This window comes from Zalophus californianus, chromosome 14, assembly GCF_009762305.2.
Source record: "Zalophus californianus isolate mZalCal1 chromosome 14, mZalCal1.pri.v2, whole genome shotgun sequence".
NCBI lineage: Eukaryota > Metazoa > Chordata > Mammalia > Carnivora > Otariidae > Zalophus > Zalophus californianus.
In genome coordinates, this window is record NC_045608.1 from 82,205,580 (window position 1) to 82,221,768 (window position 16,189).

Consider the following 16,189-nt stretch of genomic DNA (forward strand, 5'->3'; position numbering starts at 1 on the left):
TAGCCCCAAGAACACAATGGGGGCTTACGACATAATTGTGGATTGGTGAATAAATATAGGTCATAAAGTTATTTCTAAATTTACCCTTCAATTTCTTCTTATTCATAATGTATACATAGAATACTTAATTTAAACTATGAAAGAATGTTTAAATTGGAATATAATTATGTGTCATTTTAGTTAACTGAAGAGACCCTATTGAATGACTCACATACTCATGAACGAAATATTCAAAAATAGGTTCTAACTTTAGATAACTTGTGAACTAGACGTACTTTTTCTTTTCAGATTGCAGTGACTATTTCTTTTTTCTTTTTTCTTTTTTTTTACCATCAAGGAAATATTTTCCACACAATGTACCTCATGCTTGTCCTTTCTGACCTTCTTTTTGATACAGATAAAATTATTAAAAGATATCCATTATTATTTTTTTAAAAAGTAGTAGTTATGGGCTTATAAGGGGTTAAGATCTCAATTCACCTACAGAAAGTATTTTCAACTTATTAAGAAAAAAATATAAAAGAAAGAAAACAGCCTTAACTGATAAAATAATTGAAGTCATAAGTGTACTCTAACTGCAGTAAACCCATAGCCCAACATCCCCTCAACAGGTGATTATGTCTTTTACTTGCTCATTACTACATTCTGGAAATAATATTTGAATAGCTAATATCTTACAGGTCTATTAGTGTCCCGTAGTCACTCAGTGGGATCACACACACACATATTTCACAGTAAGTGAGCACTAAATGCTCTGACAATGGCTGATAGTCATGAGCACTCTGGCTTCCCCTGGGTTATGTATGAAATCTTTACAAAATAGTTGTATAATATAAACAGGGGCACCTGGGTGGCTCAGTCATTAAGCGTCTGCCTTCGGTTCAGGTCATGATCCCGGGGTCCTGGGATTGAGCCCCGCATGGGGCTCCCTGCTCGGTGGGAAGCCTGCTTCTCCCTCTCCCACTGCCCCTGCTTGTGTTCCCTCTCTTGCTGTGTCTCTCTCTGTCAAACAAATAAATAAAATCTTCAAAAAAAAAATATAAGCAAATTCTCTTAGATGGGTAGGGATTCGTAGAAAAGTTTTTATGTCTAGCTTAATGAAAATATGTTGTTATCTTTTTATTTATTTTGAAACGTTTTCTATAGAGGCAAAGATTTCAGAATGTAATCTAAATGTCTGGGAGAAGAATGTAACTAAATAATCACCAACTTTTGGACTTGCCTTTTGTTCCCCGGTTTGGTGAGTCATCAGACTGCGCTGGTCAGTTAGGGTATTTTTCCTTAAGATTCTACAGATCTTAAATTCCTTCAAATGAAGAACTGTGGCAACTCAGGAGTTAACAAAACGATGCTTATTGCTTCCCCTGAAACATGACCTAATCAGTGTGGATATAAATAAAAGATTGATAAAATGAAGCCTTTGTGATACCATTAGATCCAGTTTTCAATACACACTTTTAGTTGCATTCTGGGAAAAAAGATTATATAAGGATATAATGTATAATATGATAACTCAAATGTCAAAATATCTTCCCATAAATAGTCAATAATAGTGATAGTAATTATAAACCATTGTTTTATAAGATGTTGTTTTCCTTCCCATTAAGAGTTTCAAAGTGTTTCACTGATTGATAGATGGATAATAATGTTGAGCTGTGTGTTGTGTCTACATGGCAAGAATTTGAAATGGCAATGTGCAAATGGCAAATGGCAATAAACCCTGGAGAGAACAGAAAGGATCATGCTCACCTTCCTGAGTATATTTGTATATTCATCAATGTTTTTCCTACATCCAGTGACTTTTGCTCTGCTCTTTTCCTCTAAAAAATATGATAAATATAACAGCTCTAAAAAAAAAATCTGTGTACAAGAAATACCTGTAATTGTAAATGTTTCTCTGGAGAGGTGCAGAGATGCACTCACAGAAAGTTGCTACTTACTGTTTCTTTATTTCCATTGGTGTTATGCTTTTGTTTATAGTATTTATAACCCAAATCACAATTATAGTTTGGAAATATTTTCTTAATGTGTATATCCTTCAAATTAGCATCAATGGGTTATTCATAGACCTCAAAAGGACCCTAAAATATATCTTCTAGCTGATTGTTAATATTTATATCATTTTACTAAAACTATCACATTAGCCATGAGACCTAAAATGTGATTATTTCTTTAAAAATATTTTCTTCACTAAAAATCACAATAATGGCAAAATGACTGAGTTTGTACATTATATTTAAATTCGATCTTCAAAGTCATTTGATCCCTGAAGTGAGCAAAGGGAAAGAAACCTACAAAATGGTACAGTCTGTGGGCTGTGTTGATAAATCCAACAAAAAGAGTCTTGGGAAATAAAAGACCGCCTTTATGCATTGCCTGATTTTGGCCAGATCTTTTTGTGCCTGTTCATACATTTAAACCATCTTAAAAATGATGCTTCTTATTATAAATATTTTATAAAAAGGACAGGGAAAATATTAGTAGTTAGAAAAGCTGGATATTTCTTTGACCATCTGTGTTATATACTGTATGTGTGACTCATCCCGTACCCAGCTTATATTTTCATAATTGGCCCTTTAATCTAAATACCAAATGATCAACCATGGATGCCAGCTTGACTGGGATGAGAATTACAAGCATATGTACAGTACCTCGGGTTATTATTGTCAGAACACTACAAAATATGTTTGTGACTCTTGTATATAATTACACCCTGGACTCATTATAGCTAGTAATAACGCAGTCTTTTATTCAAGTCAGGATTATTCTGGACCCAGTGTAAATGTTGCTCAGCTATATTAAGTCATTCAGAACATAGATGACACTGCTGAAGGTTGTTTGGGAACAATCACAACTAAATTGGCAGAGTCAATAGCACAGGAGAGCTGAATCCAAATGCCGGGTAGAGAAAGGAAAATGCACTCAGTAGCTTTACCTGGTTAGTAACAGAACTCATCACAATGTACTCTTATTTTTCTTTCCACATATAGAGACACTTCCTGTGCAGCTGAGGTCTAATGGTTGATGTTATTTATCTCAAAAATATGATGTAGTAAACATTTGGTTACAACAGTGATCTAGAAACAACAATAAACAAAAACTCCCACCATCTAGATTTTGAATGAATTTACTATAGATGTGTTTGGTAGGATAGAATGCAAAACTGAAATTCTTTAATTATTTGAGTCATCTCCAATTGCCAATTTCAAAGTAACAGAAAGGGCTAAATTACTGATTCTTCTGATAAGTTCGAGTGCCCTGCAACCCAATCTCCATTATGATCTATTTCTACTTTATAGGTCTTTGTTCTTGCTCTGCTTTATCTTTATTTCATGATTGGCTTATCTCTGTTCACATGACACTTCCTCAAAGGCTGCCTCCCTGGCACACTTTTTAAAACATCCTTCTGCAAATCACCAGCCTCAAGTATACCACATTGTTTACTTTCTTTATACTATCTATCTATCTGTTTATCATCTATCTATCCATCCATCATTTATGAAATTTATCTATTTATTTAAATACTTACTAGTTTGGTCTTCCTACACTATAATTTAAGGTCCTTTATATAAAGGCAGGGATCCCTTTTGTCTTGATCACAACTTTTGTGATCACAATATTCCCAAGACTTAGCGTGGGGCTACGCATATAGGGATTCCTCAAAAAAATACATTGTTAAATGAATAAATGCTTGAATAAAAAAACAAACATTTGAAGAAAATTGCTTAATCCTAAACAGCTGGGTTGACTTTATTGTTGTTATGGTGATAGATATGGTGATAGATAATGTATTAATTCCTATTAAGTTAGCTCTAAGTGAATCCCTTATCTCTAGATCTACATATTGAACATTTTGGGAATTTTTACAAAACTGTATATTATTGCTGTGTTAATAGAAGTATTTTATTGTTTTGAACCAGACAGGGACAGTAAAAAAAAAAAAAATTATCCTTTAACTTTATTCTTGTAATTCAAGAAAGGTTTCCTGACTTTTTTTTTTAACTTGAAAAAAAAGGGGTGTGGGATGAATTTAATGCTAGTTCAGCTTCCTGATCAATTTCCTCATGGCATTTAATTTTATCCCACAGTCTATAATATTGTGGTTCTTGCTAATCTTCATACCCAGAACCCCAGGAGATAATCCATTTGATGGGTCACCTTTGATGGTTCTTGGATCTGATTATCAACAAATGATGATGATATTGTTTTAAATAAAATATTTTTTAGATACCCCTTCATATTTTATAGGTCATTTCTCAGAGTATCATTAAAAAAATCTTTAGTTATTCTTGAAAAGCCTATCTTATAAAACAAACAGTGAAATGATACTATCTCAAAAAATTAGGGTTGAAAGAGACCCTAGCCATCTGGACTGCTTTCCCGATGGGAAAATGAAGGTCCAGTATTATTTCATAAATTGTTCTAAGTCACAGAGATGGCTAGTGAGAATTCAGGGTGAATACTCCGGAGTATCATGTTCTTTTCATTAAAATATGACACTGGTTTTAAGTTATTACTTTAAGTAATACATCTTCTGTGGAGTATTATTTACTCGAGAGAGAGAGAGAGAAGTACAGAAATAGGACAAAAGCTTCGAGCATTTTTGCAAAAGTAAATTCCTCCTTTGAGTTTTATGACTTTGTATATGATACTTGGATTACCTGCTCTATCATGTGCATTCAGAAGTCTTTTATTAATCCTGGAAAACATTATTCAGTCATGACCATTGTAGTTTTGAGCATCTATCCTTCATCCAACTAGAGTTATAACAATTTAGAATGAATTTATGTATACCTCTCACATACTATAATTGCAGTATTACTTATAATTTAGTATACACAATGGTCCAAACATCTCCAAATATATTGATATTTATAGAGCAGAAGCAGTAACTGGTGTAATATTATATCTCCACTTAGTGCCCAGCAGAATTACAGGAAATTACAAAAAGTTATAGAAAAAATGCATGACTTGTGGGAGAGATCTGATTCTGTCACCCTCTAATCATAAATTTATTCAGTATAGTTAGTTTTTCCCCCGCATTTGAATGGAAAGGTGGGTGGGGTCCACGGGTCTACTGGTCGATCTTTTGTAATGAAACATTCTGCTGCCATTTTAAGTCACAGAACACAGTCTCAATTCAGTAATTTTAATGCTTAACAAGGATACAAACTCAGAAGCCATTTTAAACTCGAGGCTTTACCTATCTCCAAGTTGCACCTACCTTCAAAACAGCTAGCTTTTCGAAAAGTGGGGTGTGGTGAGCATGTTCTCTTCTCTGAGCCTCAATTTTCCCCTCCGTATCTTGACAGCCCCCAAATTTCCAGGGGTTGGAACAAATGGGATGGAGAAGGAGGAGGGTTTTTCCTGACAAGCCCTGACTTGGGAAGCTGGCATCAATTTGCTGTGAACCTTGGCAATGTTTAAGTTGAATTTTTCTCTAGTGGTCATGATGGTGGGTGGCTTGGAGTCCACCGAGTTGCTGTCCTTCCCAAGAGGCAAATCACACTCTTTTCTGGTTGGTTGATGAAACACCTCTCCCCCCTCCCACTAGATTTAGGAAACTCTTGGTCCACTACCATCATCCCTCTGCTGAGGTCCCCTCAGTGCTCCATGCAGCATGTTTAGACTGAGACTCAGACACACGAACTCGCTCTTCTTCCCATGTGACTTCTACCTGATCCTTGAGAAAGGCTCACATGTCCCTTGTTCCAACAAATTCTGGAAATACAGTTGCTTCCCCAACTTCAGTTTTCTCCATTTATGTCACAGACAAGTTCAAACAAACTTTTATACTTCGAATTTCTCAGTACAGACTGAACAATAGGGCAAAGTGTCTAACTGTAGGCAGCTCAGGTGAAGTGGCCCAGTGATTTCATCGCCTCTCCTCTCTCCTGACTCAAGAAGGTAGGATGGGGTTCTCATTCAGCTCTCTCCAACAACATCCCTTCCCTTATTTTATTAAAATTTGCTGTGAATTGTGTAAGACTGTTGAATCACAGACCTGTACCTCTGAAACAAATAATACATTATATGTTAAAAAAAAAAAAAAAGAAGATAACAGGAAGGGAAAAATGAAGGGGGGAAATCGGAGCAGGAGACAAACCATGAGAGACTATGGACTCTGAGAAACAGAGGGTTCTGGAGGAGAGCAGGTTGGGGGGATGGGTTAGCTTGGTGAGGGGTATTAAAGAGGGCACATACTGCATGGAGCACTGGGTGTTATACGCAAACAATGAATCATGGAACACTACATCAAAAACTAATGATGTAATATATGGTGATTAACATAACATAATAAAAAAAAAAAGAAAAAAAAATTCATCTCCTGGGACCATTTCTCTCCACATGTGGGGCTGGGAGATGGTACTCCATGAATCAGTCTTCATGGTGATGAGACTTACTGTCCACGTGCTCTCCAAAATATTCTACATGAAGTTTTTTCAAGATCTTAACTCCTTATGCCATCTGTATGATGCCAGTGATACATCTGCATACCTGTAATATCAACTATAGAACTGATTTTCTAACAAATTCTGTTAAAATTTTCTTTATAAAATCTAACACTTCTTATAGTCTTTTCTTCCCCCACCTATTATTTAGGCCTCAATCCAGATTTCCAGTTTGACAGCCTATGACATTAGCATAGTCTAGGCATAAATATGTAACATAATACATATTTATTCAATAAATAAATTATTACATGAATAAGTGTTGAATAAAGTGATATTTAGGATGCTGATGGCTCTCAGCAGAAGAAATAAGACTGAGTTATCTACTTATTTCTGGGGAAGAATAAATAGATTTAGAAGGAAATAAAATTTACTGAGAAATCCTAGGGTATAAAATGTTGGGATGCTAAAAAGTATTTTATGGATTATTTATTTATACATAAAATGTAAGTATTCTCTTTTATTCATGAGGTTGAAACTAAATTCTCAAGTGGTGTACTCCCAAATTATCTATCAAGTAACAAACATATAAACCCTTTTAAAGGCCTTCATTTAAATTGCTATTAAGATATCTCAGAGGCAATTGATATTGAATGTAGCAAGGATTTATTTATTTATTTTTAAAAGATTTTATTTATTTATTTGACAGAGAGCGACACAGCAAAAGAGGGAACACAAGCAGGGGGAGTGGGAGAGGGAGAAGCAGGCTTCCTGTGGAGCAGGGAGCCCAATGCAGGGCTCGATCCCAGGACCCTGAGATCATGACCTGAGCCGAAGGCAGATGCTCAATGACTGAGCCACCCAGGTGCCCCTGTAGCAAGGATTTAATGAGAATATAACAATCAAGTTATCATTTTCTGCTGTTACCCAAAGCATAGTTTTTCTTTATTTGTTTGAGCTATATTATATTTATCAAACTCAATATTGTTCAGAGGCTCTGGAATATTTGACTTATTTTCTAATGCCTTATCCCTTATTACTGAGGAAGGAAGAGGAGGAGAAGGAAGACGAGCAAGAGGACATTTTACCTTTTCGACCCCTCAGGTGTGTTTCTGTTCCTTGCACCAGCCTGAGAAACAAAAAAATTATTGATTATTAGTCATCCTCAAGAAAAGAATAAGTTACACTTAATAGAAAATAATTGTATTGATGTGGGGGATGGAGGTGAGGTGTGAAATTGTGAGGAGGATCTCCTGTTTTAAACTAGAATAAAATATTTTTCCCTTAAACTTTTTTTCTCACTTAGGTTAGTTTGGATAGAAGAATTTTAGACACCCCAGGAAAATCTTCAATGACCCCACAGTTGTGAAGGACCAGTCTCTTGTAGAGGAAAGTATCAGAACTAAGGCCAGCATGAAGGTATCAAAATAAAGGTGAACCAAAAAGGATGGGTGGACTAAATGACAAAAAAAAGTCTTAAAATTTTACTCAGAATTAACTGGGTCATTTCATAATAAAGATCGACTCAACAAAAGGTGGTAAAGGTACATTTGAGTGCTCATCCTTTTGAGGACTGAGGATAGAGTAATGACATTAAGAGGAAAGAGAAACTTCGTAGATCTTTAAAGGCATCTTGTAAAGATTGTTCTGTGGAAAATTCATAAAAAATGTACTTATCAAAATTAGAAATAAAACGAGTTTTTTGGTCAAATAAGTTTGTGAAACACTACTGTCCATTGTAGACTATTTCATATCATACATTAATATATCTTACCGTGTTCCTTAAAAATAAACATACAACTATCAATATTCCATCTTAGTTAGGGTTCCCTAAGAAGCTGACCCTGATACAACAGTTCAAAGTTATGCATTTCATTTAGGAGTTGATCCCCAAGTACGCCAACAGTGGCATGGAGAAGTGACCCAGGGAAAGGAAGGAAGCCCACTTGGACCCCAGCCTGGAGCTAATTACCACCATGAACAACTGCAGCACAATCCTCCTGGAGGATACAGAGAGACAGTGACTGTGTCTTGGAGTTCTCTCAACCAAGGGACAAGGGAACGGGGTTATTTTATTTATATGCCGTCTTTGGTTGAAGACTTCTATTGCCACCTTTGTTTGAAACTTGCTCTTAGGAGCATGTGTAGAAAAAGTTTGGGCAAGTTCCTGTGATCAGAAGTATGTCTTCACGCAATACATCATAGCTGTTCCCACTAAACAACCTTCAGCTCATGAAGGATATGGGTGTGGTACCTATAGCCTCATCTGCTGCGCACACTCTCTTCCATGAAACTTACTAAGGGAAAAAGGTGCATTGGATCCTCTGAGTTCCTTTTATATCAATGACAGATGCCCAAGTTATTAGAGAGAACTAACATAAAGAATACATGTATTTTACCACAGGGACAAATTATGTCCTGATATGTGCTTCTGGTACATCTTTTGCAAAAGCAGTATTTTTATATTGCAGTGAGAAAAATAATTTTAATGATGTTAAGCTAAAGTGCAGAGATATAATCTTTCTAAGTTCCCTGGCCATCATTTTTTTTTTTTTAAGATTTTATTTATTTACTTGACAGAGAGACACAGCGAGAGAGGGAACACAAGCAGGGGGAGTGGGAGGGGAGAAGCAGGCTTCCCGCGGAGCAGGGAGCCCGATGAGGGGTTTGATCCCAGGACCCTGGGACCATGACCTGAGCCGAAGGTAGACGCTTAACGACTGAGCCACCCAGGCGCCCCCCCTGGCCATCATTTTGTTCATGAAGTGGTTTCTCAAACAGGGATAGCTTAAGTTGTATTCATTTTGTTAATAACATAGGTGATCGGGAAGAACTTAAAAACAGCCAAATAAGAAGTGTCATAAAATTTGCTGGTGTCAAATCATGCATTATCGTCTTGAAAATAAATAATTAGATTCTTGCAATCTTCAATTTTTGTTTATAATTTGTAAAAAAAAAAGTCAATTACTGGTTGGTTCTGAAGTTTGTGTCAATATCATGTAAAATTCATCTCGACTGTTACCTACTTGAGAAAGCTCTCCCTTAATATGGACCCAGATAGGGCTAATATCTCACCACTTTGCATTAATTCTATGCCTTCTCCATACTTTGAGACTATTATTATAGGTCTTTATAATTTATTATTTAAATCCAGTTTTCCCTGTAAATGCTGTGACGTGTATTGTTTGACTCTGTAGTTCCAATATCTGTCTCAGATGTTGGTACGTATTTTGCTTAAGTGGGCAACTATTCAAAGACAACCAATGATAAACTAAAATAGACACATAGGGGTATATATAGAAAATAGATTGCCCTAATATCAAAGAAAAGTAAACCATATTCACAGATCCTGTATAAATATAAAAGGCCAGCTTTCTCTTTTAGGTCCCAGTCATGTGAGCAGTTATTAAAAATATGGCTGTGTAGTTTTAGAACAATAGTGATACCAATCCTTTCACTTTTAAAGACCAAATGATAAAGAACAAGTTGAAAAATAGAAACCACCTTTAAAAAAACACACATGATAAGCTACCGTTTTTCAATAAGGAGCTGTTTTATTCCTTAGATGAACATAAGACAAAAAAATGGACTTGAATTCTTATAGGTATAGCTGGTTAATGGAACATCTCACTAGATAAAATGTTTTTGACAGTCAATGCATGGCTCTGCTTATAAATCAATACTTTTCTTTAATTTGGTAACTTCCCATTTTATTCTCCATAGATAAATAAATATTTGACTTTGCAGCATCAAATATTTTCTCTTTTGACTGCTCTTTGATATCAAAGTTCATTATGTAGTTACCAAATATATTTTGTCACCTGAGCATTCCTCTTTGAGTAGTTTCAAGCAGGAAAATATTGCATTTATTCCAGCATTTATTCTATATAGAAATTGCAAATCACAACATAATGCATTTGGCCAGAAAGAGTCTCTAAGGAAATAATGGAAAATAGCAATAGTTTCAAAATAATCCTCAAGGCTTGCCCGGATGCCATTTGAGAGATGAAGAGGTCCATATATTGGACCAAATAGTAAATAAACTTTGCAACTATTTGACACATTATCATTTATGCATATTTACTTAAGTAAAGCTAATATTTCTGCTTTGTATGAAAACAGTGAAGCTCCATATCAGCAATATTTGGGAGAAACTAAGTTTATCCTAAAATCAGGGACTACTGTATGCAATTGAGGAAAAAACTTCTTGAAAGGCTTTCATTTGCATCTGCATATCTTCCAATTTTCATTAAAGGCATTCCTATAATTAATAAATTACTTAAATAGATCAAGGGCAGGTATTCCTAAAAATGGCAACATGTATTTCTAAAAAAACATACAAATACATTCGTCTCATATTTATAAAAATGACAACTCCTAGTTCATGTAATTTTTTTTTTCTTTAACTCACTTCAAATACTGGAGTGCCTCAAAAAGAATGTACTCACTCATTAATTTATCCATTTGTTGTTACATTTAGTGATCTTTTTTTTTTTTTGCCCAAATGTATATTATGATGAAAGTTAGCAAATGTCTTGCTGAAGTCTGAATGCTACATCTGTGCTAATTTTATCATCTACCTATCATAAGGCTGCTGACCAACCGATTCTGGCTTCTAGTGAGCATGAACTTCTTCTCTAAGTCATTCAGAAGCCAACCAGCTATCACTTTGTTCTAGAATCTTCTCTTTTGTGATATCATGCTTCTTGTTATAGTTGGGTGAATGGATCTCCTTTGCCTCTTTCTGAACTTCTCTGTTTTTGGTACCTCTATGTTTCATGAGGTTCTTTGGAAAAGAAGGATGGATTGGCATGGGATTAGATTTCTCAAAGTCTTGAAATATATAATAATTGTATGTATATATGCAGACTGACCTTTATCCTTTTGCTATTTCAGATAAGGCCTATTTAGGCTATTTGGTATCTTAAAACACCTAAACATGCTGGATTATTTATATTTTATTTACAACAAATGATAGAGAAAACATTATTTTCACCTTCCCCACCATCACATGTATTCTCTGGTTGCTCTACCACTTGAATGTGTAGAGGCCAAGTTGTTTTACAGAGATTATTCTAATGTCATTATTTAGACAGAGGGACAAATGAAATCCATTAAGCACATATATGGCTTTAGGAAGACATATCCCTGGGGCACTTGAGTGCCACAGTCAGTTAAGCATTAGACTCTCAGTTTTGGTTCAGGTCGTGATCTCAGGGTTGTGAGATTGAACCCCATGTCCAGCTCTGCACTCGGTGTGGAGTCTGTTTGAGATTCTCTCTCCCCCTCCCTCTGCCCCTCTAGCTCCAATGCATGCATGCTCTCTCTCTCTCTCTCAAATAAATCTTAAAAAAAAAAAAAAAGACATTCTGTTATTTCCAACTTGTTAACATACTGTAGTTTGGTTAATCTACACTAAGAGGCCAGTAGTGCTCAGTTGGGAAATTCATATTCATACAGATCTTTCTCAATTTATGATGGGGTTACATCTCGACAAAACCACCATGAGTTAAAAATATCATAAGTTGACATTTACTACACTTGACCTATGGAGTAGGTCATCAGGGCTTGGCCCAGCCTCCCTTAACTGTGCTCACAACACTTACATTAGGCTGCAGTTGGGCAAAATCATGTAACACAGAGCCTATTTGATAATTAAGTGTTGACTGTCTTGTGCCATGTATTGACTACTGCACTGAAAGGGAACAACAGAAGGGTGAATGGGTACAGATGGCTGTCAGTGTATCGGTCATTGACCCTTGGTGGTGGCCAGTGGACTGGGAGCCAAGGCTGCTGCCTCACCCAGCTGCATGGGAGAGGGTCACACTGCTTATCCCTGGTGGTGGGAAGGATCTACATTCAACATTCCAAGTATGGTTTCTACTGAATGTGTATTGCTTTCACCCCTTCATGAAGTTGAAAAATCCTGAGTTGAATCATCATAAATTGAGGACTGTCTATAATTAACTATAATATATGTTAGCATATTTGAGCTTCCATTCTGTGTTCCCCAAATTGGACATCTTTAATAATATCTCCGTGTGGATACATTTTAGTTAGTAGAAACAACAGTCTTATTTTTGCATTATATAATTACCAGATAAATATGAATAATGATGTATAATTACCAGAAAAAATACAAATTGATTAAATGTTTGGTCTAAAAAGGATCTGAGTGACCACATAAGCAGAGCTCCTTGTTTGTCCAGAGAAGATGCAGAGTGACTAGAGTGCATTATCTGATGGCAAAGTTCTAGGATTCAGTAACTGTCAAGTCAACAACTGACAGCTCCCAGTGTTGGCACAGATCGTACCCTGAAGGGGTCTCAGGTTGGAACCGGAAGTCAAAGTCACTGGGTACTTAGCTCTCTTTTAAAATGGAAAATTAGTATACCATGAGGAGTTGGCTAATGCCTGGCTCTTTCAGACACTCAAATTCCTCATTTAAATCTAAAAATTTATAGTTACCCAATGATTAAAAAATTATTTAAAATCTAATTATGTGTTCTATTACATTATTTGTTTTGATAAATTTTCGCTGGGTCCATATTTTCTATCACGGTTTCTTCATTTATAACACTTGAAAAAATTAGAATAAAGAAGATATCAAGCTATAAACTAGTGTCTACAATATTTCTCTAGCCCAGACCTCTTTTCCAAGTTCCAAGCTTTATATTTAACCTGCCAATAGCCATTTCTACCTGTATGTCTCACATTCTCCTCAAATTCAACATGTCCAAAATTAGAGCAACTACCTTCTCTCCAGAAATCGGTTCTTTTCCTTTACTACCATGTCACAAATTGTACCACCACCAATCCTGTCACTGAAGCAGAAATTTTCATCAATTATCTCATACCTGATAAATAGCATTTGCTATCAATTTTACCTCCTTTTATCTCTGTGCCTTCTCCTTTCCTCCTGCCACTTCCTTTGTTCTGATTCTTACTATTTTCACTGAGATTGTTGCAAGAACTCCTGATTGTCATCCTGTCTCCGTCCTGGACTGCTTCAATTCATTCTTCACAATGCAATACACATGTTTTCTCTAAAACACAAAAGTGATTATGTAGTTCCGTTGCTTGATATATTTCAATGGCTTTTCGGAGCCTTTATGTAAAAGGTCAACATCTTTCATGGGGTGGGTGAGTTTGACCTGGCCCTTACTTTCCTGTATGGTTTCCATCCCTCCACATCCTAGATCCTCAATGTATTCTAGACAAAGAGACACTATAGTATATGAGATCCCCAAAGAAACCCCTCCCATTTCTCACAAAGGCTCTTTCCCTATTGGAATTTTAACTTTCTGTCAATCTCTATTTTTCAAATGCCTCATTTGGTCTTACTCTTCTATTCTCGAAAATACCTAGTACATAATTCTATCGGTGCATGTTTCACAGTTTATTGAAATTGTGTAGCTATTTATCTCCCCAAGAAGGCTGTGGGCTCCCATATCAGTCTCTTAAAACTAAAAGTTATGTAATCCCAAAGCTTGGCAGCTACCTTACACAGAGTGAACCTTCCATGAATGCCTGCCCACTTCAGATGATTTTCTCTCATCTTCTGGATACTTCTGGAGGCATTTTGCAATCATTAGTATGTCAAGGAAGTATATCACCAGACTTACAGGCCTTTTAAAGATGTCAGTGACAGGACACCTGGGTGGCTCAGTAGGTTAAGCGTCTGCCTGCGGCTCAGGTCACGATCCCAGTGTCCTGGGATCGAGTCCCTCGTCGGGACTTGCTCGTGGGGAGCCTGCTTCTCCCTCTGCTTGCTGCTCCCCCTGCCGTGCTCTCTCTCTCTCTCTCTTTGGCAAATAAATAAATAAAATCTTTTTTAAAAAATTTAAAAAAATAAAGATGTCAATGACATTTCCTATAAAATTTGTCATTACACACACATGAAAAAATCAAACTCAGTAACTGGAAACAATTTATTTTAATCTTCCTTATGTTTTGAGCTCCAGTGTTAGGTTATAGCCATACTTGCTTCAAATAGGAATTGTGTACCATTTCTGGATGACAGGGAAAACAAAAAACAAAAATCCAAAAAACTTCATGTAGAAAATTGTAAACCAAAACTCTTTATTCAAAGTTATCCAATAACTTTTCCCCATATTCTTTTTTGTCTTGCACATTTTACTCCCTGCACTCTTTCCACAAACTTAAGGAAAGACCAACATTTTGCTACGATACTCTCCTTTTTGTCCCTTGGTGAATAATTAAAAGTTGCCTTTAGCCATGGCAGCTTGTGTTTGAAATCAGTTCCACTGAATAAAAAAATTTGTCATATAAGACATGTTACTGATTTAAAGACCTCCAAGCAACACTCCAAAATGACCATGAGTGGTTTTCTAAGGTCAGCAGATGACATGCATCCCTAAGGGTTGGTGTTGGAATAAGGTCCTAACATGGTATTAGAAAGAAGAATACAGTACTACTCTCCAGAGATGGCATCAATGTCAAGTTATTTGTGATTATCACATGCTCTCTGGCACTTTCTAAGGAGATGGACTCTTAAGTAAACTGTAATCACTGATTTTCTTTTCTTTTTTTTTTTTTTTTGGTAATCACTGATTTTTGATGAGTATTGAAGTTGACTCACTATCTTCCAGGTTGTTTTAATTGTGTGCATATTCCTCTATTAAAGGACATTAAAAAAAAATGTCCTTAAGGTCTGTCTTTTAGTGAACCTGTAAAAAGAAAAAGTCCATGCATGGGTGTGCCTGAAAAGAATAGTATTATATGCACTTGAAAATCCCAACCTGGCCCTTTTGATGGTTTTTAATGCAGAAAAGACTATGTTCCTGAGAAAATATAACTAAGTACAGTCAAAGATAGACAAATTAAGTAGAGATTATAGGGATTAGAGCTGAACAGATTTTACATATTTTCAAAAATGAATGTGTTTCTGTGGCTGTATTTACATTTAAACAAAAAATATATTCTTTTTTCTATTCCTTTTTCCTGTAATCAAGTGTCAGCAGTATATAGAAGAATACATTAAAACAAAGTACACATACATACATAATATATACATATATATACCCACAGATACACACATATTTAATAAAAATATATTATAAAATTAATATGGGTTTGATGGAGAAAACATGAAGATGTTAGAAACTTAAAAAGATAATAAAATTCTCAATGACTCTATACCTCAAATTGTTTTCAAAATTTTCTTTCAAAAATCTTTTAGTTCGTTCTTTTAGATATAGTTTGGTTGATCTTTTTCTTTTAATTATAGGCACATTAAATAATTGATATTAAATGTATACATATTTTCATATTAATAATTTTCATATTATTATTGAAAATATTAAACTACCATTTAATGTTGTATAATTTGACATAATAAACTCTATTTAGTAAAGTTAGAATACTACTTATTTTATATATAATCCTGTATGATTATTGTTATATATGAATTTTTACATAAAGATTTACCTAAAATTGATCTGAGTCATGGATCAGTGGGTCAATGAAACCTAAAATTTTTAAGATTTTTCAGACATTGAAAAAGTATTTTTCTAAGTGGGGTATGTTATACTAGTTGTCTTCCATTTATAAGCTTACCTTCAGTATGACATTATTAGATGTTTTAAGCAAAATCTTTTTATTTTTTATTTTCTTTATTCACCTTTGTCTAAGTTTTGCAATTGATCTTTTATTAATGATTTAAAGAATCCTTTTTTTAGAGAGAATGTGTGTGCATGCAAGGTTGGGGAGGGGCTGTGGAAGAGGGAGAAAGAATCTTAAGCAGACTCCATGCTGGGCACAGAGCCTGATTTGGG

General features: G+C 35.3%; 1 long non-coding RNA gene across 1 annotated transcript; it reads right to left on the minus strand.

Annotated features, from left to right (window-relative positions):
- Positions 1 to 1,228: 1,228 nt before the first annotated feature.
- On the minus strand, positions 1,229 to 10,990 carry LOC113913358. Its single transcript, XR_003517171.2, has 3 exons — positions 10,841 to 10,990; positions 7,481 to 7,521; positions 1,229 to 1,376 (listed from the first exon to the last, which is right to left on the minus strand). It is a non-coding gene; the product is annotated as an uncharacterized LOC113913358 (long non-coding RNA).
- Between the last annotated feature and the right edge of the window lie 5,199 nt (positions 10,991 to 16,189).